This window comes from Macrobrachium rosenbergii, chromosome 36 (assembly GCF_040412425.1).
Source record: "Macrobrachium rosenbergii isolate ZJJX-2024 chromosome 36, ASM4041242v1, whole genome shotgun sequence".
NCBI classification, from domain to species: Eukaryota; Metazoa; Arthropoda; class Malacostraca; order Decapoda; family Palaemonidae; genus Macrobrachium; species Macrobrachium rosenbergii.
In genome coordinates this window covers 5,154,669-5,176,661 of record NC_089776.1, presented here as the reverse complement: position 1 = coordinate 5,176,661, position 21,993 = coordinate 5,154,669, and the positions used below count along the sequence as shown (strand labels likewise).

General features: G+C 46.9%; 1 protein-coding gene across 3 annotated transcripts in view; it reads left to right on the top strand.

Moving 5' to 3' along the window:
• The first annotated feature begins 3,035 nt into the window (after positions 1–3,035).
• LOC136856558 (uncharacterized) overlaps positions 3,036–21,993 on the top strand; it is a 90,732-nt gene continuing 71,774 nt past the window's right edge. The window contains exon 1 of one of the 3 annotated variants that reach the window (XM_067134407.1): positions 3,036–3,171. The gene's annotated coding sequence lies outside the window, so the exon portion shown is untranslated. Of the gene's footprint in view, positions 3,227–3,765; positions 3,890–21,993 lie in introns of those variants that run through there. The other 2 variants (XM_067134406.1, XM_067134408.1) reach the window with 2 other exon arrangements.

Genomic DNA, 21,993 nt, shown 5'->3' with positions numbered 1-21,993 from the left:
TACATAACATTACCATAACAACTCTCGGTAATTTGCAGTTACATCAAGGTAAAGATACACAAGAACACTATTAAGTAGTATGGCAACATGTACAACATAAACTAAGATATGTGCATACCTATTACAAGGAAGAAATGTGGCATTTCAAATGAAAATAAGGGGAGCTACATCCCTTTCCCCTCTCAAGTCGCCAAACACGTCTTGAACAGTGCGAGTTGAGCTTACCAACTACGCACTTGGTTGAACTTACCACTTACATACGCACACTAGATCAGACAATCTCAATTTCGAGTGGTTAATTCAACTTATTGATAAGATGAAAACCAATTTTTTCAGTCCACCAATCATGAAGGGTATTGTCATTAATTCAAAAGAAGGATTTCTATCATTACAGGGCTGCCCCAACTTACTATTTGTGACCGATCACCATCCGCTGGTCAAGCTCCTGGGTGATAGAGCTGAAGGATATACTAAACCCAAGACTCTTCTGTTTCAAGAAGACCCTACAATACAGGTTCCAGGTAAGATACTTGCCAGGAAAGAGGAATTGCACTGCTGACTTCTTATCACGCTTCCCTGCTCTCCGTTGCGAACCAGATGACAAGGATTCTGAATTTGAAGAGTATATGACTGCCGCCCTTGTCGCTGCTTCGAGCCACTGCCCTTGAGCAAGAATGCCTCATACTGGATGAGGAGAGGGTCAAAGAAGCAGCCTCTAAAGACCCTGTGTACCAGCTGCTGGCAGCTAAAGTTGCAGTAAATGACTGGCGCTCACAGAAGGCACAGGAAGTGGCCTGCCTACGTCATTTCTACTCAGTTAGGGACAGGTAGAAGACCTGATAGTCTACACTTACAAACAAGGATGCCCACATCCACTCATCCCAGAGGAACTTCGCTGTCAAGTCATTACAGGCCTTCACGCAGGCCATCAGAGGGTAGACTCCATTGGTTTACTGGCCAGGATGGAAGGAGACCTGAAGAGCCGCAGGGATGGATGTGCCTCTTGTGATGTACATGCTCCATCACAGCCTGCTGAGCCATTAGTACTCACACCATCCCCAGAATACCCATTCCAGTCGACAGTGGTGGACATGCTACAGTTGGAGGGTCATTTGTACATAGCCTATGCAGACAGGCTCACCGGGTGGCTGGAAGTGGCACACTTCCCACATGTCACAACGTCGTCAAGAATTATATCAGTTTTGGGGACATACTTCACAAGATGGGGAGCACCAGAGCTAATCTCGACAGATGGGAGCACAAACCTCATTAGTGAGGAGACCACATCACTTTTCAGAAAATGGGGAATTACGGTACGCCTGTTGTCAACCCATTACTCCCAGTCTAACAGAAGGGCCGAAGCAGCAGTCAAGACTGCCAAGAGGATCATCAGGTCTAACATAGGCAAAGGAGGCAGCCTCAATTGCAGCAAGGCATCCCGGGCAATTCTTCAGTACCTCAATACACCCCCTAAGTGGTTTGACAAGTCCCCAGCATAGCTCGCTATCGGTAGGCAGCTCAGAGATGGAGTGCCAACACCTAGACAGCATTACAAGGTGGAGAGACACTGGGATGAGATAATTCAGCGGAGGGAGCTATGAATGGCAGAGTCCCAAGAGGAGACCCCACCACTTACTGGTACCAGGGAGCTTCTACCCCTGGTTGTAGGCTGCAGGGTAAGAGTGCAGGATCCTGTAACCAAAACCTGGGACCAATCTGGGTTGGTAGTGGAGTCTAAGGGCCACCGACAGTATCTCATTAGGCTGGATGGATGTGGTCGGGTGTCACTTACAAAAAGGAAGCACCTGAAAGTGTTAAAATGGCAGCCCCCAACGTCCTCCATTCCCCCACGCCCGGAGCCCGCTCCACCTCGTCCAAAAAGGCGCACAGTGCAACCGTCATGGATGGGCGAGTATGTCATGGGTGATATTGAGCGTTAACCCATGCTTGGTGCTTGTGTCACCTTGTACAGTTACATTTTGTTGTCCCTCATACTCATTTAATCTCTTGTTTTCAGTAAGCCGAATTGGATAGAAATTCTGTTGTGCAAACATATTTTATGCATGTGTACTATATATTATTGCCATGCATGTCCTTGTATGTTGTGGCACTCAATATTAACCATTACTTTTGTCCTATGGGGATTTTCCTTTTATAGTTTTCTTTGTCTATATATATATGTATTTAATACATATTTGCTTACTATTATTTCCATTTAATATTACGCCATTCTGCCATGCCATAATCTTAGGGGGTGGGGGGTGATGTGTAGGATGGTTGAGTGTATGTGATTTCTGTTGTCAGGAGGAGAGCGTAATTGGCGCCAATGTATCCCTCGTGTTGGCACTTCACTTGCAGCCACACCTCTGTACAGTTTGTACGTGTAATAAAGCACTGGAGTGTTCCACCGGTTTCCTTCTGCCTCTATAGGCCTCCATAGACTATCATTCATGCCTGCACAAAATGGATGATTGAGCAGTCTTAACCATCGTGTGTGGGTGTGACTGAAAGGTTGCGCAAATGACTGAATGATAGCTAACAGGCAATTTGTCAATCACACGCTTGTACAGTGATGCTTGTTTATGTATGGGACTGACTGCGCAAACTTATTCAGTCTCATACTAGCTAACTCTTTTAGAAGTGCTTCATGTGTGAAAGTACTTCTCCTTTTGTGCCAGTCCTTCTTCCACACTCTCTTTTTCTTGTCTTTCATCGTTGCCAATGCTACGATTATGCCTAAACAAGCAGACTTAGTGCTCATCTCACCCCTATGAATATCGGTCGATGACTGATGACTACTCATTATTCACGCCAGTGTGTGGCAAATTTTAATGACTGCACAATCACTTTGTTTGCACAGGCATGAATGATAGTCTATGGAGGCCTTAACAGTGGCTAATATCCTTCTATTTTCAGATCTGTCGAAAGAAAAAAATGAAAATAGGATGGAATTTATAAAAGATTTATGGTATTACAGAGACAATAAACATACACAAATGGAGATCGACAGGGGCCTGGTTCTGTAGGAGAGGATGGGGGACCCGTCAGAGAGGCAGCCGGGTCCGGTTCCCAGAGGAGGAATAGAACGAGCAAGGGAGCTGTTTCAAAGGCAAATCCAGCCTACTACTACTACTACTATTCTTGCAATCTTCAGTGTAAGAGTAAGACAAGGTAATTCGATTCCAAACTTAACATCATCTGTAATAGACAACTAGATTTCTTACAGGTATTTGTTATTTTTATACAAGCAGCTTTCCTATTGTATTGTAGTGGAAAAACGCTAAGAACTCTGATCTAAATATCATGTTGTTAACCCTGCTGGGCCTGCGGAGATTCAGCCAAATGTTATAATCGGTATGGAGTAAGTTGCAGAGTGAGGGAGGGAGGGGTCAGTCAGAGCTAGTGTAGTAGTCTATGCGGCGTATCAGAACGATTATGACTCAACCAGACGCACCATCCTGAATGCCATGTCCTCACCTAACCAGACCTTACATTCCAAACCTCACTTAGCCTAGGGTGCCGTGCCTGACCTGGCCTGGGGCCGCTTCGCCCCTCACTGGACCCCCTCCCCCATAAGAAACACTAAACATCGAAGACAATGGATTTAGGTTCCGTTCGGAGGTAGTCCAGTCCCTTCATTCTGCCAGCTGAATTTATTCCGATACGAATACTCCCTGCACCTTTGTATGTTGGAGATAGTCCCTGTACGCTTCGCGTGATCGGCTGACTGTAGACTCATCTTCCTGAAAACCACTAGCTTCCTGTGCCCGGTCTGGTCTGGTCTGAACTTACCTTATCTCCTCAATTGTTTCCCAGCCGCCATCGTAACAAGACACACTTTGTCTCTCTCTGCCGTTCATACTCTTGTGCTTAACTTTGGGCAATTTTTGTAGGTTTATTTGTTACTCTATTTACTGAACTTTTATTGCCTGTATTGATGAAACTGTTTTTTCTAGCTCCTAGATTCAGATTTTAACTTTTTTGAGGCATAGCTTACCCACTCTGACTTGATTTCGTGATCTAGAGTTAGAGTGGGTGTGCGTGTTCAGTCTTGCCCATTGATGGAGGAACTTTTTTATCTGTGTGCTTCAGACGAAACTTTTTGTAATGTTGAGCTATTATTATTATTTGTTTTGTCAGTTCTTACAGTGATTTTTGTTTCCTTCTTCATTATGGAAGATCTGGGAAAACACTATTATTCCCCCACAATATACAAATCGATCTTTACAATAGGAATACACTTCAGCGCAGCTGGAGACCGGCCGTTTAACTTTAAACAATGTGGTTAACCCTTAAACGCCGAAGCCCTATTTACAAAAACGTCTCCGTATGCCGACGGCGTTCAGGAGCTAAGCGCTAAGCGGGAAAAAAGTTTTTCAAAAAATCACATCGCTTAGTTTTTAAGATTAAGAGTTCATTTTTGGCTCTTTTTTCTCATTGCCTGAAATTTAGTATGCAACCATCAGAAATGAAAAAATATCATTATCATATATAAATATTGGAATATATGACAGCAAAAAAAAAACTGGTATATAATTGTGTACAAATCGCGCTGTAAGCAAAACGGTTAAAGCTAATGAGTTAATTTTTTTTAATTGTATTGTACACTAAATTGCGATGATTTTGGTATATAACAGATTGTAAAACAATTAAAGCAACACAGAGAAAATACTATCACAAAATGATGCATGAATTCGTAACGCGCAGACGTAAAAAAAAGTTTTTTCAAAAATTTACCATAAATCGAAATATTGTGCTAGACTTTCCAATTGTTTCAAAATGAAGGAAATTGATTGAGTATTACTAGACTGTAAGTTTTTAGCTTACAATTGCATTTTTTACCATTTTGATCGAGTTAAAGTTGACTGAAGGTTGATTTTTTCTATTTATTGTGATTTATATGAAAATATTTCAAAATGGTAAAAGCTAAAAGCATGATTTATTTTTTGTTGTATTCTACATGAAATTGCGCACATTTTGATGCATAACACTTTATGTAATGAATAATATAAAATGGCAAAAAATTACGACAAGGTGACTCAAGAAATGCTAGGATTTTTAAGCGGAGTTAACGTATCAGATGGAAGGAAAATGTTTTTTTCAAAAAATTCACCATAAATCGAAATATTGTGCCAGAGACTTTCCGTTTGTTGCAAAATGAAGGTAAAGGATTGATTTTTACTAGAATGTAAGAATTTTGGCTTACGATTGCGTTTTTCGAGCATTTCGATCTCATCGTTATTTTTATGAAAATATTTCAAAAATGGTAAAAGCTAAAAGCATGATTTATTTTTTGTTGTATTCTACATGAAATTGCGCACATTTTGATGTATAACACTTTATGTAACGAATAATATAAAACGGCGAAAAAATTACGACAATGTGACTCAAGAAATGCTAGGATTTTTGTGGAGCGAAGGAAAAGTTTTTTCAAAAATTCACCATAAATCAAAATATTGTGCTGGAGACTTTCCGCTTGTTGCAGAATAAAGGTAAATGATTGATTGTTACTAGAATGTAAGAATTTTGGCTTACGATTGCGTTTTTTCGAGCATTTCCCAAAAGTCAAAATTGACCGAATGTTAAAATTTTGTCAGTTATCATGATTTAAATGAAAATATTTCAAAACTGTTAAAAGCTAAAAGAATGATTTATTTTTTGTTGTATTCTACATGAAATTGTGCACATTTTGATGTATAACACTTTATGTAACGAATAATATAAAATGGCGAAAAAATTACGACAAGGTGACTCAAGAAATGCCAGGATTTTCAGCGAAGGAAAAAGTTTTTCAAAAATTTACGGATGCCCCTCAGGACACCCCGATGCTTCCTAGGGGTCGTAAAAGGCACAGGATGTGGTCCTTGGTCGCCTTCGGTCACACGTGGGCGAACAACACAGCGCTGAGAAGCTGGGTCACTTTGGCTGCTGGGTCCTTCTCCAGCATCCCAGTCTAAAACTCGTCTCACACGCTCACTACTGACAGGCAGTATGTGCCTTTCACGGTCCTGACGGCTTTGAGACATCTCTGCAAACGTCCTGTTGCAGCACAAATACGCAAACACTCGCCAAAGTTCTGCAAAACACGGATGCGTCAAAAAAATCGCTCGCCGCGGTCCGGACGCTGATGCTGTCTGGTGCGAAGGAGGAATTCGTGCATGCGGCGTCTGGGTGACGCTTATAAACAAAACAACAGCTTGATCCGTGAACTCCCAGCATCCCTCAAGGCACGTGATTTGAAACCTTCCATAAACTAGGCCTATAATTATTTTTCCGCGAATATTTAAAAAAAGCATTTTTAGTCGACGTATGGTACATCCACTTGACATCCAACAGACAATTTTCGTCAACGTATGGTTCGTCCATTAGGAGTTTAAGGGTTAAGTAGGTAGTCAACAACTGACTAAAGGTGGGAGTCCCGCCAACCCAGTCAGTATGCATTCACTTTGCTTTTGGCCGCCAAGAGAGAGAGACATGCCGCTCTTCCCTCTGTGCCTGTCTTTCGACTGATTCATATGTTTATGTGATGTTTTCATATACAGGCAGTTCCTGGTTTATGACAGGGGTTCTGTTTCTACGACGCATCGTAAGCTGAAAAATCTTCAAAAATCGTAAGAAAACCTTACTTTTAATCCTTTGGGTGTCTTGAAAATGACGTAAACTGAATTTGTTCCGACACAATATACAAATGATCTGTCCTTTACATTAGGAATTACTTACGGCGAAGCAGGACACGGCCGTTAAACTCTTGAACAAGGTGGCTAGGCAGTAACTGCCATCAGGTAGGCGGGAATACTCACCTACGCAGATGTAAACATTCCAGTTTGCTTTCGGTCGTCATGCGTTGCAGACTTGTTTTCAGATCTCTTTACCTGACTGTTGTTAAGCTCTTTACTATCCCGGTGGGATCTTTCTGTATTTTTGTGTATGTATTTGCCTGTGTTTGATATTTATTAATATACAAGCCCACAATTGTTCCGACACGATATACAAACCATCGTCCTTTTACATTAGGAATTACTTGTGGTGAAGCTGGACATGGCTGTTGAACTCTTGAACAAGGTGGTTAGGCAATTACTACCATCGATCGCTGTCATTGCTGGCCTTCATGTATGCCGTGGCACTGACTGCCTCTGGCGTATCTGTGGTCCATCTGCTCCTGCTGTTTCCTGTGTTATGCTTCTGTGACCTCGACGACAGTCTCCGGGCGGCACTTCCTGGTCTCTTGCTGCAGCCGTCCTGATCGTTCCAGTCGCTGCTGGTGACTTTGATGTGACGTTCCTGTCCGTTGAAGTAGCTCCTGCCTTCCAAACCGCTTCCGTAGCTCCTGCATCGGCTGTCCTGATTGTGCCTGTTGCTTCTCCTGGTGGTCATGCCCGGGGCTGCTTCCGTTGTGTTCCTGCCAGCTTCCCTGGAGGTTACGATGTCCGCCATCCTGTAAAAGATGTCGGCATGAAGGTGAAGGAAGTCGCCTTGTGGAAGTGACGTTCCTGGCCGTTGTAGTAGCTCCTGCTTTCCGAACCGCTGCCGTAGCTCCTGCATTGGCTGTCCTTATCATGCCTGCTGCTTCTCCTGGTGGTCATGTCCTGGGCCACTTCCGTTGTGTTCCTGCCTAGCTGCCCTGGAGGTTACGATGTTTCATGCCCACCATCCTGTAGATGTTGGAGTGGAGGTGAAGGAAGTCGCCCTGTGGAAGTATCTGCCATCTCCTTCATCTTATCTTCGATTTCGTCTTCTGCTGCCTTTTCCCTTCCTCTCCTGAGGTCTAAGGGGGTCCTGGGAAGCGGACAAACCTCTGTCGGCCGAAGGAGAGGAAGGCTGCTTCTTCCCCTTGATGCCCTTGGATGTCTAGGGACTGCCTCCTACTGAGAAGGCAGTTGGTCTCTCGTTGGCTCGTCCCAAGCTTCGAGTTAGGAAACTGATTTGCATACCCTTGGGTTTTGTGTTTTGGGAGCTTTGGGTGCGCAGACCTCAGTTTGCGATCCTGTTCCCAGTCCTAGAGGTTTCACCTCTAAGACGGGGGCTGCTTTGGGCGCTTATTTGCGAGCCGCTCCGAGTGCTTGAGATTCTATGGAATATCGAGTATCCCGATCTGGCCTGGAGAGTATTTCCTCGGCCCAGTTCGGGAGGAGTGCGAGAGAAAGGGCTGAGGCACCCAGGTGTCTCAGCTCTTCCTGACAGCACTACAAGTGCTCCCTGAATGCTCACCAGTGCTCAGTCGGGTTCCCATTCTGGTGTCTCGATCCTATTGGTTCGAACACCAGAAGAAGTAGGGAAGAGATTCCCTTTGGGAGTCCTGCGGGACTTCTAATGGACTGACTCCCTTCTGGGAGACAAGTTTCTTTTGTTGGCTCTTTCAGCCCTCGTGTGGGAACCGATTCGCATTCTCCTGTGGGATCTGGTGTTTTGGGAGCTGCATCCTCGTTGCCAGTCTTTAAAGTCTGCGTCTAAGACTGGTTCTGTGCCTAGCTGTTTTCAATCTCTTAGGAAACTGAAAGCAGCCGTTCCCGATATTCATGAGTCTGGTAGGTCACTCGAATCCTATGAATCATGAGCGCTCTCCTGACGAGAGACACTGGATGAGAGAAAGTGCCGAGACACCCAGGTGACTGGGTGCTGCGACGCCAGGTGTCTGGGTGCCGAAATGCCAGGTGTCTAGGTGCCGAGACACCAAGTGTCTGGGTGCCGAGATGCTAGGTGTCTCGATACTGCCCTCCAGCTGCTTCAGTTGCTTTGCTTGGCCAGGATTCATCCTCATGTCTTGAACCTTAGTGTTTGAGCATGCAGGATAGCAGACACAGAATTCCCCCTTGAACCTTTTTCTCGAGGGGCCTTGCCCTCGAAGGAGTTTAGAGTTCGGGAAACTAGCAATAGTTCACGGCAGACGAGTTCCGCCCTGTTCAGTTCCTATTGTGCTCGTGTGATCGGCTCGGCTTGCTGACCCCGCCCAGCCCCTGGTGGCACTTGCGATACTGGCTCGGCTCGGCTCGACTTGACTCAACTCGTCTCGGCTCGATCCTCCTGCCTCCCAGCCCACCACATACCACCCCTGGATTGTGTTCACATGATCAGCTCGGTTTAGTGCGGCTTGGCTCGGCCCCACATGGTTCTTCCGAATCGTGTTCTTGTCTCTGTTCGAGTGAACTTTCTGCTCTTCCCAGGAAAGTGCTTTGCCACGTCACAAGTGCTCTCCTTCCCCTGTGTGGCAGTAATCTCCTTCTGTTGAGTATTGCTCACGGTTCGCCACTCCTGCTGGTCTTACTGGCAGGACAGGTAGGGGTACTCTTTCTCCTCACCTGTTCTCTCTTCCTCTCGGTTGTTCCAAGAGGCGTGAGACGGACAGAGAGAGCTCCGACGAATTTGTCTTCGGAGTTTGGCTGCCTGGCGTGCTTTGGGTGTCGGTCCCCCGATTGTCTAGTAGTACAACTAGGTAGCCGAGGAGGGTTTCGTTGGATCCGTCAAGGTCTCCCTCCAAGGGGAAAGGTACAGGAGTTTTACACTTCGGAAGCAACGAGGGTCTTCCTCTTCAAGTTGTGGTCTCCCTCATTTTTCGGAGAACTTTGTGCTGATGAATCAGCGCTGTGGTGGAATTCAAAACCACAAAAAACAGTACACAACACTCACCCTGATCCTCGGTTGCTGGAAGATGGAGTAAGGCGTCCACGGTCGCCAACACAGCACCCAAAACCACACAAACAAAACAAGGAAACATAAAAAAAGAAGATAGAACTATATACACAACAAGAACAGCACACTAACAAGAAAAACCAACAACTCTCAAAAAGCACACAAAAAAACTGTCCACGACCAAACAACTGACCGGCACTAGACTCAAGACTCACTCCAAAACCGAAAAATCCTTCACATATTCCACAGACAGACACCGCCGTAAACAAACTAACGACCTCATCCCTCTTCCAACAACCGAAGCACTCACTAACGACAATTACACTCGCTCTCTCTCTCTCTCTCTCTCTCTCTCTCTCTCTCTCTCTCTCTCTCTCTCTCAAAAACGTTGGGAAATGCTAAATACAAACAAATTTATTCATCCCTCTATAATTCTCCCCCTTTTAGCATTTCCCAACCAACACCTTTCACACTGCATTCAAATTGCTTATTTGCAACACCCATGGATGCTCACTAGCAGGTCCTCTAGATCGCGTTCATGGGCACGTAATCATTCTCTCAGAATCATTCTCTCTTCTAGCAACATTCAAGTTCACATCTTCTCCTCCATTCTCTCTCAGATTCACGCTATCCTCTTCACTATCACCACTCTCAATTTCATCCACAATCTCATCTATACCCTCTAACTCGTTCCCAAATACCTCCCCAATTCTTCAACTAACCCATCCCATTCGCTCATTGACCTTTCCAATTCTTGCAACGATTCATTCATGCTTTCAATCACTTTCGTATATTACTGCTACGCTCTCTTACTCTTACACTTTCGCTCACCTCCAACCGTTCACTAACCCCTACACGTTCAGTCAACTCAGTTATATCAAACCCGCATATGCTATACGTTCTATTCATACCATCCCATTCATCCGTATTACACGCTTTATCACTCATTTTCACTTTGGCACTCACACCCTATCACACAACTTACGATCATTCCGTTCACTTACGTTCTTCCCTTTCTTACGTTTCCTACCATACTCTATCAAAACAAACTGCTGATCCTCATGCAACAACCCCTCACGTACATGCATCACACGCACCGCTTGCATCCTAGAGGATCCACCCATTTGAACCCCCATCACACTCAGTTTCCTGAATTCGCTGTCACAGTCACCCTCTTTCGTCTACATACACTTGATACATGCCCTTCCATTCCACATTCGACACACTTCGCTCTCGGTTCTGAACACATTCTCGCATAATGCCCATTCTTACCACAGTTGCCACATATCACATTCACTCGGGTACCCCTACAACCATTAGCAATATGACCCACCTGTCCGCACCTGTAGCAGTTAACCCCCCTATCTTTCGTACACTCCCTTACCAAATGTCCCGATTGCCCACACCCGAAACACGCTCCTAAAGCCCACCTACACTCATTCTTTGTATGTCCTTCCTTTCCACATCTAAAACACTTCGCTCGACTTCCACTCACCGACCTTCCCCTTTGTACACTACTATCCCTAACCCGTCCAACCCGTTGTTCCCTTACAAACCCACCATTCATCCTCACTGGCACCTCCACATTACTTGCTCTTACACTCCTATCTATTACACTATCGGCCATTCTCATCCCTGAAGCTTCCAAACTCTGGTACTCTCTCATCTACCCCAGCCCTTACACTTACACTTCTGCTCTCTTTTATAACCCTGTCAAGCTCATAATCTTCTACAATTTCCAAAATTTCTCCCCAAGTCAACCTTTCATTCGTCCATCTTTTCTTCTCCTTCCGCTTCAAGTTCACAAATTCTCTAACTCCATCTGGCACTGTCCCTAACAACTTCCGTACTAACTCCTTACATTCATCTATCCCATCATCCCAAACTTCTTCCTTGCCAACGTCTCCAGCCTACAAGCATACAGTGACAAGGTTTCCCAGCTTTCATTCTTGCCTCATCAAATTCATTCTTCCTCTTATACTTAACACTCGCTTTCATACGCCTCGCTTGCTCAACCAGTCTAGCTTTCACCTTGTCATACTCAACATCTCCCACACTCATAATAACCATATACATATCAAGCAAAAACCCAGTCAAATATTCTCCTAATTCTCGTGCCCACACTCTCTTACTTTCCCCATACTTATCCTGACAAAACCTTTCATACTCCCTAAAGAAATCATGCACATCCCTACTTCCATACTCATCATACTTTTCACACCGGGGTACCTCCCTCACATACATAGCCTTTCTCACTTCTTTCTCACTTTCACTCTCACTTTCGCTACTTTCACTCTGTCCTTTCGTATTACATACCCTCTTCCGAATACAAAGCGTCCACTTCCGCACTTACATTCATCTTACTCATTACACTCTTCTTCCCCCTCTTTTTATCCACTTTTATCCACTCACCTCCATCCACCTCACTGTCACTACTGCCTTCACCCTCTCCCTTCTTTCTTGCCTTTCCCATTTCCTTTCCCTTCTTACCAGTTTCCTTTCCCTTTCCCTTCTTCTTCCCCTGACTTATCCTTACTTTCCCTCTGTTCCTTCCCTTGCTTTTCATTCCCCTTTTCCTTACCCTGCCTCTCATTCCCTCGTTTCTTACTTCCTATTCCCATATCACTTTCATCACTCACGCTTCCATTCACTTCTTCCTCCTTTTCTTTCTCTCTTGCCCCCTTCACACGTTCCAGAGAACCTGCCTCCAACAACCCCTTCTCCAAAAACACCCTTGAACATACCTTTCACCATTTCTTCCACACCTTTCATCATTCCCTCCAACTTTTATCCACCCTCTCTTCCATTCTCTCTTCTGACTCTTTTCATCTCCCCCTTTCATTTCTTCTTTTGCACTTCTTAGCATTCCCCCCATCTCCTCCAACTGACTCCTCAACTCCTCATTCTCACCCTCAGCCTCCCATTCTCCTCCTCCAGCCTACCCTGGAGTTCCTAGCCACTCGGAGTTCCTCTCTCAGTTTCTCTATCTCACTCATCCTGACCTCTTACTCTCACTCTACCCACCACAACCAATCCTAACGGCTATTATACAACAGCCCCACGTTGGGCGCCAAATATTATGTGGCGGAATTCAAAACCACAAAAAACAGTACCCAAAACCACACAAACAAAACAAGGAAACATAAAAAAAGAAGATAGAACTATATACACAACAAGAACAGCACACTAACAAGAAAAACCAACAACTCTCAAAAAGCACACAAAAAAAAAAAACTGTCCACGACCAAACAACTGACCGGCACTAGACTCAAGACTCACTCCAAAACCGAAAAAATCCTTCACATATTCCACAGACAGACACCGCCAAAACAAACTAACGACCTCATCCCTCTTCCAACAACCATCAAGCACTCACTAACGACAATTACGACTCTCTCTCTCTCTCTCTCTCTCTCTCTCTCTCTCTCTCTCTCTCTCTCTCTCTCTCTCTCACAAAACGTTGGGAAATGCTAAATACAAACAAATTTATTCATCCCTCTATAGCGCGAGGATCTGCAGAGGACAGGACCTCGCCTCCCCCAATGAATAATCCTCATCACTCACAACCCTTGCAGTTCCCAAGGGGCCGAGAGTGTCGGGAACCGCCGCGGTCCTTGCTTCCGGGAGTGTTCTCGACCAGATGAATTCTTTTCTTCGGAGAAGGCGTTCATTCAGGTTGAGACACCAAGCTCCTCCCCTGCCTCGACAGAGTACGAATTCTTCTTGCCTCGAAGGGTCTTGCCGACTGCAGTTCTGTGGGCAATTCTGGTGCTAAGAAGAAGGACTTTGTCCCAATTTGGATCTCCAGTTGGTAAGTCCAGAGTTGGCTCGACCCTTAAGAACGAACCTTCACTTGGTTCTGCCTTTCTCTTTCAGAGATTTGCCAGATACCTTGGTAATCAAGGTTCATACCAGGGCACTGCCTTGTCCTTTGGACAATGGCCAAGACCTTGGGGTCTTAGTCACCTCGCTCGACCTTGAGTTCAAACCAGCCCCCCTTAAGTCCTAAGAAGTCAAAGGCTTCTAAAGAAGATTGTGGAACACATAGCCCTCTTCTTCCCTTCTAGGAAAGTGCACATAACTGTGTCTCTTTCCATCCTCTTTTCCATAGGGAGGAGGGAAGAAGGGAAGAGAGAAAAAAAGTATTAACTGGGAAGAAGTTCTCCTACTGCTGATGCCTGGATAAAATGATGCTTATTGAGTCTCTGGAGCTGGCAGTGATATTGCTGAGACCTGGGAATGGATTCCTTCAGGAGACGTAACTATTTCCCTTAGGTCTCGGCAATTCTCTTCACCGAACTTCCATCCCGCTTCCTCCCCCGTGCTCCTGATTCGGGAAATGCCAGCCCGGCTAGAGCTAATAGTCTCTGTATCCTGTCATCTTGCAGAAGCTTCCCATGGTGGAGAATGGAGGTCTGCTTCCATTCCTCCGTCCTTCTTTCCTCTTCGAAGTATGAAGAAAGAGTTAGGCTAATGCATGATTGACGTAACCTTCGAATATGCTTGCATATTCCCCTCACATTGTGTCTACTTACGAATTCACCGGTCAAGGAATAGGTGCACACCGGTAAGACTTTGTCTTGAAGGTGTGTGACCGAGACGATTAGTACCTTCTCATCACCGTCCTGGGCTCAGGGCAGCCTTTTGGCCATCCGAGAATTCAGGATGAGTTTTGCGACACTCAGTGGTTTTGTTGAACAACAAAACCACAGTACAGTAGTGGCATTTGTCGACAAACGTGAGGTAATTGTTTTTTCGTCCTGTTTCATCTGTTGACATTTGCAGGTACTGGAGTGTTCTATAGCGCACTCGACAGCTCAATTAACCAGATACATTCCAAGTGGGGATGTACTGGTAGGTGAGCTTTGCCTCGGGTTTGAGTGATTGGGACAGAACGTGCTGCTCACTCTTTTCTTCTCAAAGATTCGTGAAGAGACTGTACGTCTGAGAAATCCCTACCGTCTTTCTGTTGCCTCCCTGCAAAATAAGTAGGTAGTTTTTCTCGCTCCTTCATACCAGACCCAGGGGCGCTATGGTCAGGCATGCTGTCTTTTTGGGGAAAAATTCGATATATACGTTTTTCCCTCCGTATTTGATTGTTTCGCTAGGGGTTTACAAGCATTGCTTACCCCTAAATACAGACAAATGCTGGAAGACTTCGCCTTTCGCCCGACATGATAGCTGAGACATCGAGAAGAGTTCTGCTTGACCCAACCTCCAGTAGCAGCTACACAAGAAGCAGTTCTTCAGACAGTACATCCCTGTGTGTTCAGAACTGGGAGACCTTCCAGCTTTCCTTGCAAGTACAGGCTTTCTTGCTGAGTGGCAATGGATATAGCTGGATATCTTGAAGTCCTCTGCAACACTGTCCCAGGGACTGGATCCGTCTTCGTTGATGGGTGTCGTTGATGGAACTTCTTCTCGGGTCAGAGTTGCTCTTTAAGGCTAGATTTCCTCGCCTTCTCTGCTGAGGGTTGCTTTCTCCATTTCATTTGTGAGGAACATAGGCCCTTGTGACCTAGTCTTCTATATGAAGTAGCCTTCTTCTCCTCAGTTGAGATTTAGGTACGGATGAGAAGCTTCTTTGGTCTTGCTGTCCCAGGGAACTGTTCTCTGGGTAGCATGTGAATCTTGTTTAGGGTTCCTGTCCCGTGCTCTGCACACGCCCTTACGAGATTCGTTGGATAGAGATGTGCCCTCTTAGGACCATCTCTCATCTCGCTCTGGGCTTGGCGCAGAAGATGGAAGAACTGGTGAAGGGGATCAATACCTCGACTCCTTCTTGGATGTCGTAGGTGGACTCCGAATCCATCGGCATCTATTGTCAGGTTTGAGTCCTTCTTGTTCCCCCTCCTCCTTGGACTTTGTGTTGATGATCCAGATCATTCGTTACTTTGTCCTATTAGGGAGTTATGGTACTTTCCGAAAAGGCTCAATATTCCTAGCCTGGATGTCATTGACATTTTTACTAGCACTCTCTCTCCCAAGGAAGAAGTGTTTAAGGACACATCTTCCTCCTGACTTCGTAAAGCGATTGAAGGAGGTCCTGGCAACTGATGATGACGGTACTGGTACCTTCCACCTGAGAGCTCATGAAGTCAATGGCTTGGTATATCCCTCGCATTCTGGAAGTTTCTGTCGGTCTGGAAGCAAGATGTGGTCTCATAGACCACACTCTTGTCTTTCTGTGGTCTTGCCTTGCCCACAGGCCCATGGAACCTTTTTTCCTTGGCCCTGTGGTGGCTGCTCAACAAGTTGTGTTTTCTTACCTGGCTCCTTCAAGAGGACTACAGTAATAGCATCTTGCCTAAGGTGTTGGTTCTGGAAGTGAGAAGAACCTCTCTTCCTCCTCCTTCCCTGTCCTCCTACTTCTCCATCAGGATGAGAATAGGACTCGAACCAGTACTTGCTGGATCTGGCGTCTGATGCGGTAAGACTACACATCAAGCACCCGTTCTATTTTCCTCCTAGAATCATAGAAGCAATTCTGCTCCTTCCTCTAGCAAGGGGAGGAAGGAGAGGCTGGCAATAAGGGAAATCCTATCTCAGCTTTTCCTTACTGCCTCCGACTCTAGATTCTTCCAGCCTATTTCGTATGAGTTACGTTTCCTCACTCATGCGGAAAGGTCCAGTATATGACATTTGATCTTGCAGTTCCTACACTCCAATCAATATGTCAGAGTCATGGTACTCCTCCTCGCTCTTTTGACCAGGAGGAGTAGCCCAGGTGTGCAGAACTCCAGTCAATTCAGGAGACTCACTCAGATTCCTCCCTCCAACCAGTGAGTCTTCTTAATGTAAAGTACTGACGGTTTGTATATCGTGTCGAAATAGATCACAATTTTTGAAAGTAAATTGTATTTTTCCTAACTATACAAACGTGAGGTCCTTTACATTACATATTATGCCCGCCTCATGCCACCCCTCAATCTGAACCTGGACCGAAAGGCAAACTGGAATGTTAACATCCGTGCAGGCAGGTATTCCCGTCTACCTGGCAGTAGTTACTGCCTAACCTCCTTGCTCAAGGGTTTAACAGCCGTTTGCAGCCTACGCTGAAAGTAATTTGTAATGTAAAGGATCTTAGGTTTGTATAGTTAGGAAAAATACAATTTACTTTCAAAAATTGTGATTTTTGTGTATACATTATGTGTGTTTGATATTTATTAATACAAACCCGTGATATGTGATAGCCTTGCATATGCCGTCGTCCCTCTGCGTCTGTATCTTGGGTTTGACAGCCAAGGGCTTATTTAGGGGGGTGTAACCAAGTGGTAATGCTTCTCTTCCAGTAGCCCTTTATTTAGATACTGAAGGCATTCCCCATGTACATTCCAATATATTAGATTGGGGCGTAATATCTTCACTTGCCTACATTGATTGGGACGTAAAGAGTTCACTCCCCTTCTTGGGCTCCCGCTCTCCTTGTACAAGGGCATGACTACTTCTTTTCTACCTGTGCTGAATGTTGTTTACGCCGCTTGCAGTATGGAGAGTTGTTGGGGGGCGGGGGGGTGTGGAGATTGCGGGCGTTGTTGGTAAGTTTCGCTTCCACAGCGCCCTTGGTGGCCTTCCCTCCGTCCTTCACTCTCCCTGTAGATTCTTCCTTATCTCTCCTTCGCTCTCTTCGCTTGCTCGTTGGGTGAAGACCGCAAGTTGGCGGCCGGTGCGTGGGCAGTTGGGCGACCTCTTCTCAGGGCCCTCCTCTCGCTGTGTAGGGCAGTTCCCCTTGGAGCGAGAGGAGTCTCCTTCTACTAATCATCTTTGCTTTTTCTTTCAGGTTGAGAGTGAGCATCTTAGGAACAGCAGTACTGTAGTTAGCTGGATATCTCAGTTGGGATATCTTTGCGTGAAGGACTCTTGGCGTTCATATAGTGTTGCTTTGGGATTGACCACAGTACCTGGTTGGAATGGCATAGTTCCATGTTGGGATAGTTCTGACTCTGTTCCTGCTGATGTGGATCAATTGCTGTCATTGTTGGCCTTCATGTGTGCTGTGGCACTGCCTCTGGTGTATCTATGGTCCATCTGCTCCTGCTGTTTCCTGTGTTATGCTCCTGTTGACTAGGTGACAGTCTCTGGGTGGCTCTTCCTGGTCTCCTGCCGCAGCTGTCCTGATTGTTCCTGTTGCTGCCTATGACGTTCCTGGCTGTTGCTGTAGCTCCTGCCTTCCGAACCGCTTCCGTAGCTCGTGCATCAGCTGTCCTGATAGTGCCTGTCGCTTCTCCTGATGATGGTGTCCTGGGCCGCTTCCATTGTGATCCTGCCTAGCTGTCCTGGAGGTTACCATGTTTCGTGCCCACCATCCTGTAGAAGATGTGGGAGTGAAGGTGAAGGAAGTCGCCCTGTGGAAGTAGCCGCCGTCTTCTTCAGTGTATCTTCAATTTCATCTTCTGCTGCCTGTTCCCTTCTTCTGAGGTTCGAGGCGATTCCAAGAACCAGATAGACCTCCATCGGCCAAAGGAGAGGAAGGCTGCTTCTTTCCCCTTGATGCCCTTGGATGTCTAGGAACTGCCTCCTTCTGAGGAGGCAGTGGGTCTCTCATTGGCTCTTCCTGACCTTTGGGTTAGGGAACTGATTCACATGCCCCTGGGTTTTGTGTTTTGGGAGTCGCATGTGTGCAGATGTAGGTTTGCGCTCCTGTTCCCAGTCCTAGAGGTTCTGCCTTTAAGACAGGTGCTGCTTCGGTTGCTCGTTCACAAGCCGCTCCGAGTGCTCGAGATTCTGTGGAATATCGAGCACTGTATCCCGATCTGGTCTGGAGAGTACTCTCCCCGGCCCAGTTCAGGAGCAGTGCGAGAGAAAGGGTCGAGGCACCCAGGTGTCTCAGCTCTTCCTGCCAGCACTACAAGCACTTCCTGAGTGCTAACCATTGCTCAGTCAGGTTCCCAGCCTGGTGTCTCAATCCTATAGGTTCGAACACCAGAAGAAGCAGGGAAGAGATTCCCTTCGGGAGTCCTGCAGGACTTCTAAGGGACTGACTCTCTTCTGGGAGACAAGTTTTTCTCGTTGGCTCTTCCAGCCCTTGTGCAGGAACTGATTTGCATTCACCTGTGGGGCCTTGTGTTTCGGGGCTGCAAGATCTCAGCCCGTCGAGGCCATGCCCTCATTGCCAGTCTTAGAAGTCTGTGTGTAAGACTGGTTCTGTGCCTGGCTCTTTTCGATTTCTTAGGAAACCGAAAGCAGCTCCTCCCGATTTTTGGGAGTCTTGTAGGTCACTCGAATTCAATGAATCATAAGCGCTCTCCTGGTGAGAGGCACCGGTCGAGAGAAAGTGCCGAAACACCCAGGTGTCTCGATACTGCCTGCCAGCTGCTTCGGTTGCTTGACCGGGTTTCATCCTCATGTCTCAAACCTCGGTTCGAGCATGCAGGATAGCAGACACAGAATTCCCCTTTAAACCTTCTCAAGGGGCCTTGGCCTCAAAGGAGTTTAGAGTTCGGGAAATTAGTGCTAGTTCACGGCAGACAAGTTCCGCCCTTTCCAGTTCCGATTGTGTTCCCGCAATCAGCTCGGCTCGGCTCGCTCAGCTTACTTGCCCCACCCAGCCCCTGGTTGTGTGCGTGAGACTGGCTCGGCTCGGCTCACCCCGCTTGCCTCCCAGTCCACCGCTTACCACCCAGTCTGGATCGTGTTCGCATGATCGGCTCGGTTCGGTGCAGCTTGGCTCAGCCCCGTTCTAGAATCGGATTCTTGGCACTGTTCGAGTGAACTTTCTGCTCTTCCCATGAAAGTGCTTTGCCACGGCACAAGCGCTCATCTTCCCTCGTGTGGCAATAATCTCCATCGGTTAATTATTGCTCACAGTCTGCCCCTCCTGCTGGTCTTACTGGCAGGACAGGTAGGGGTACTCTTTCTCCTCATCTGTTCTCTTTTCCTCTTGGTTGTTCCTAGTGGCATGAGATGGATAGAATGAGCTACGATGAATTTGTCTTTCTTTGGAGTTTGGCTGCCTGGCGTGCTTTTGGTGTCAGTCCAGTTCTCCATTGTCTCATCGTACAACCAGGTTGCCGAGGAGGGTTTCGTGGGATCTGCCAAGGTCTCCCTCCAAGGAGAGAGATACAGGAGTTTCACGCTTTGGAAGCAGCAAGGGTCTTCCTCTTCAAGTTGCAATTGCCCTCGTTTCTCGGAGAACTTCGCATCAATTTGTCAGCGTGACGATCCCCGGGACAAGACCGCGGCTCCCCCAATGAATAATCTTCATCACTCGCAACCCTTGCAGTTCCCAAAGGGGCCTAGATTTTTGGGGCCCGCCACGGTCCTTGCTTGTGAGAGCGTTCTCGACCAGATGAATACTTTTCTTCGGACAAGGAGTTCATTCAGGTCGAGACACCATGCTCCTCCCCTGCCTCGACAGAGCACGAATTCTTCTTGCCTCAGGGGGTCTTGCCAACTGCAGGTTGTTCTGACTCTACTTCACCTGGACTGGGTTCTCTCTGCTTCTCCTTGCCGTGAAGGGTATTCTCTTCTGCAACGAGGCAGCGCGATCTTGGAGGACACCTGCTGGTTTCCTCTAGGCAGTCTCTGATGGATCCACGATCCTTCACTTTTAGGCTTTACTCCTCAGATATGACCATTCCTGGAAAGAACCCTGCCTTCTGGAGACTGATTCTGTCTGGGGTGGGTCTTCCTATACCAGACGGCAATCTGCGGGCAATTCTAGTTCTAAGAAGTAGGAGTTTGTTCTAATTTGGATCTCGGTTTTGTAAGTCCCGAGTTGGCTCGACCCTTAGGAATGAATCTTTGCAGTAAACCCCGTATTCGCGGGAGATGCATACCCCCTCGAATGCTAAACTTAGAATTGCCTATTTTGATAGTTCAAACACAAAAACTCTAAAAATGCTTATGCAGGTACAGTAAAGCCCCGTATTTGTGGTCTCAATATTCGCAGACTCACGTATTCGCGGATTTCCCTGTGGAACGTATCTACCCATTATTCGTGGGAAATTGGCCTATTCACGGTATTTTTCACTGAGAAATATTCACTTCTTCGTCTTCATCTTCGACTTTGTCATCTGCTGCCTCCTCCTCCTCCTCTTCTTCTGAGGCTGAAGAAGAAGAAGAAGAAGAAGTCTGTATCCCCCCCAAGAAGTCCCACCACAGGACTTCTAAGGGGCTGCCTCTCTCCACAGGGGAAACAGTGGGATCTCTCGTTGGCTCTCCCCGGCCCTCGGGCTCAGGAAGCGTTTCGTGTACCCCACCAGGGTCTCGCGTCTCGGGAGCCTGGAGTGCACAAGCCCCGAGGGTCCCCGCACTCTTAACCAGTTTCAAGAAGTCTGCCTCTAAGACTGGTACTATGCCTGTCTCTTCCCAAGTTTCTTTGGACACTCGAGAGGAGACCACTCCCGTTGATCGTTGCTTATGAGATTCGGGAGTGTCGTGTGCTCGACAGGGTTGAGTCACTTCGAGTGCTTGAGATTCCACAGAATCTTGAGTACCCTAAACCAGTACTGGTGAGTCCACTCCCGGTCTGGTTTAGGCACAGAGCGAGAGAAAGGTCCGAAGCATGCAGATTGTTATGACACTTCATGCCAGTACTATACCGCTTCAAGTGCTCAGTCAGGTTCCCAACCCGGTGCTTCGGACTTGAGGGTCTGAGCACTTGGAGACGCAGGAAGGAGGTTCCCTGTTCAGTCTTCTTGCCAGGAGGTCTCGGCCTAGAAGAAGACTGTGGAGCACATTGAGAAGATAGTGCAAGTTCATGTCAGACGGTACTTGGGCACTGGGCTCTGGCCAGCCCCCGATTGCATTCGCTTGATCGACCTCGCTTGCCAGAGGGGAGTGCTCGGGTGTATTTAAGTGAACCTCTCTGCTCTCCTCGGGACAGCCCCTTGCCAAGGCATAGGCGCTCTCCTAGACCTGTGCCGCCGTCATCACCGCGGGTTGGTGATTGCCCATGGCCTGCCTTTCCTGCTGGTTCTTCTAGTAGGATAGGTAGGAGTACTTAATCGTCCTCACTTGGCCCCTCAACCTCCTGAGGTTTTACCGGGAGGCGCGAGTCAGACAGTAGAAGTAGGAACTCCGACTAGATAATTTCTTATTGGAGTTCGGCTATGAGGGCCTACACCCTAGGTTTGGTTCTTGGGCTGACTCAGTCGTACTCTCAAGTAGTTGAGGAGGGGTCTGCCGAGGTTCTCCCTCCCGTGGGGAGAGTGGATCGGGAGGAACGCACCCTGGAAGGATGCGAGGATCCTCCTCCTCAGGATGCAGCCACCCCTGAGATGCAGACTACCTTTGCAGAGGTCATCGCGCTGATTCGTCAGCACAGTGATCTCGGGGAAGAGACCATGGCTTCTTCTGTGGATCATCCTTTGTGCCTTGAATCTTTTGGGGTCCAAAGAAGGAACCAAAAGCTTTGATGGTCTG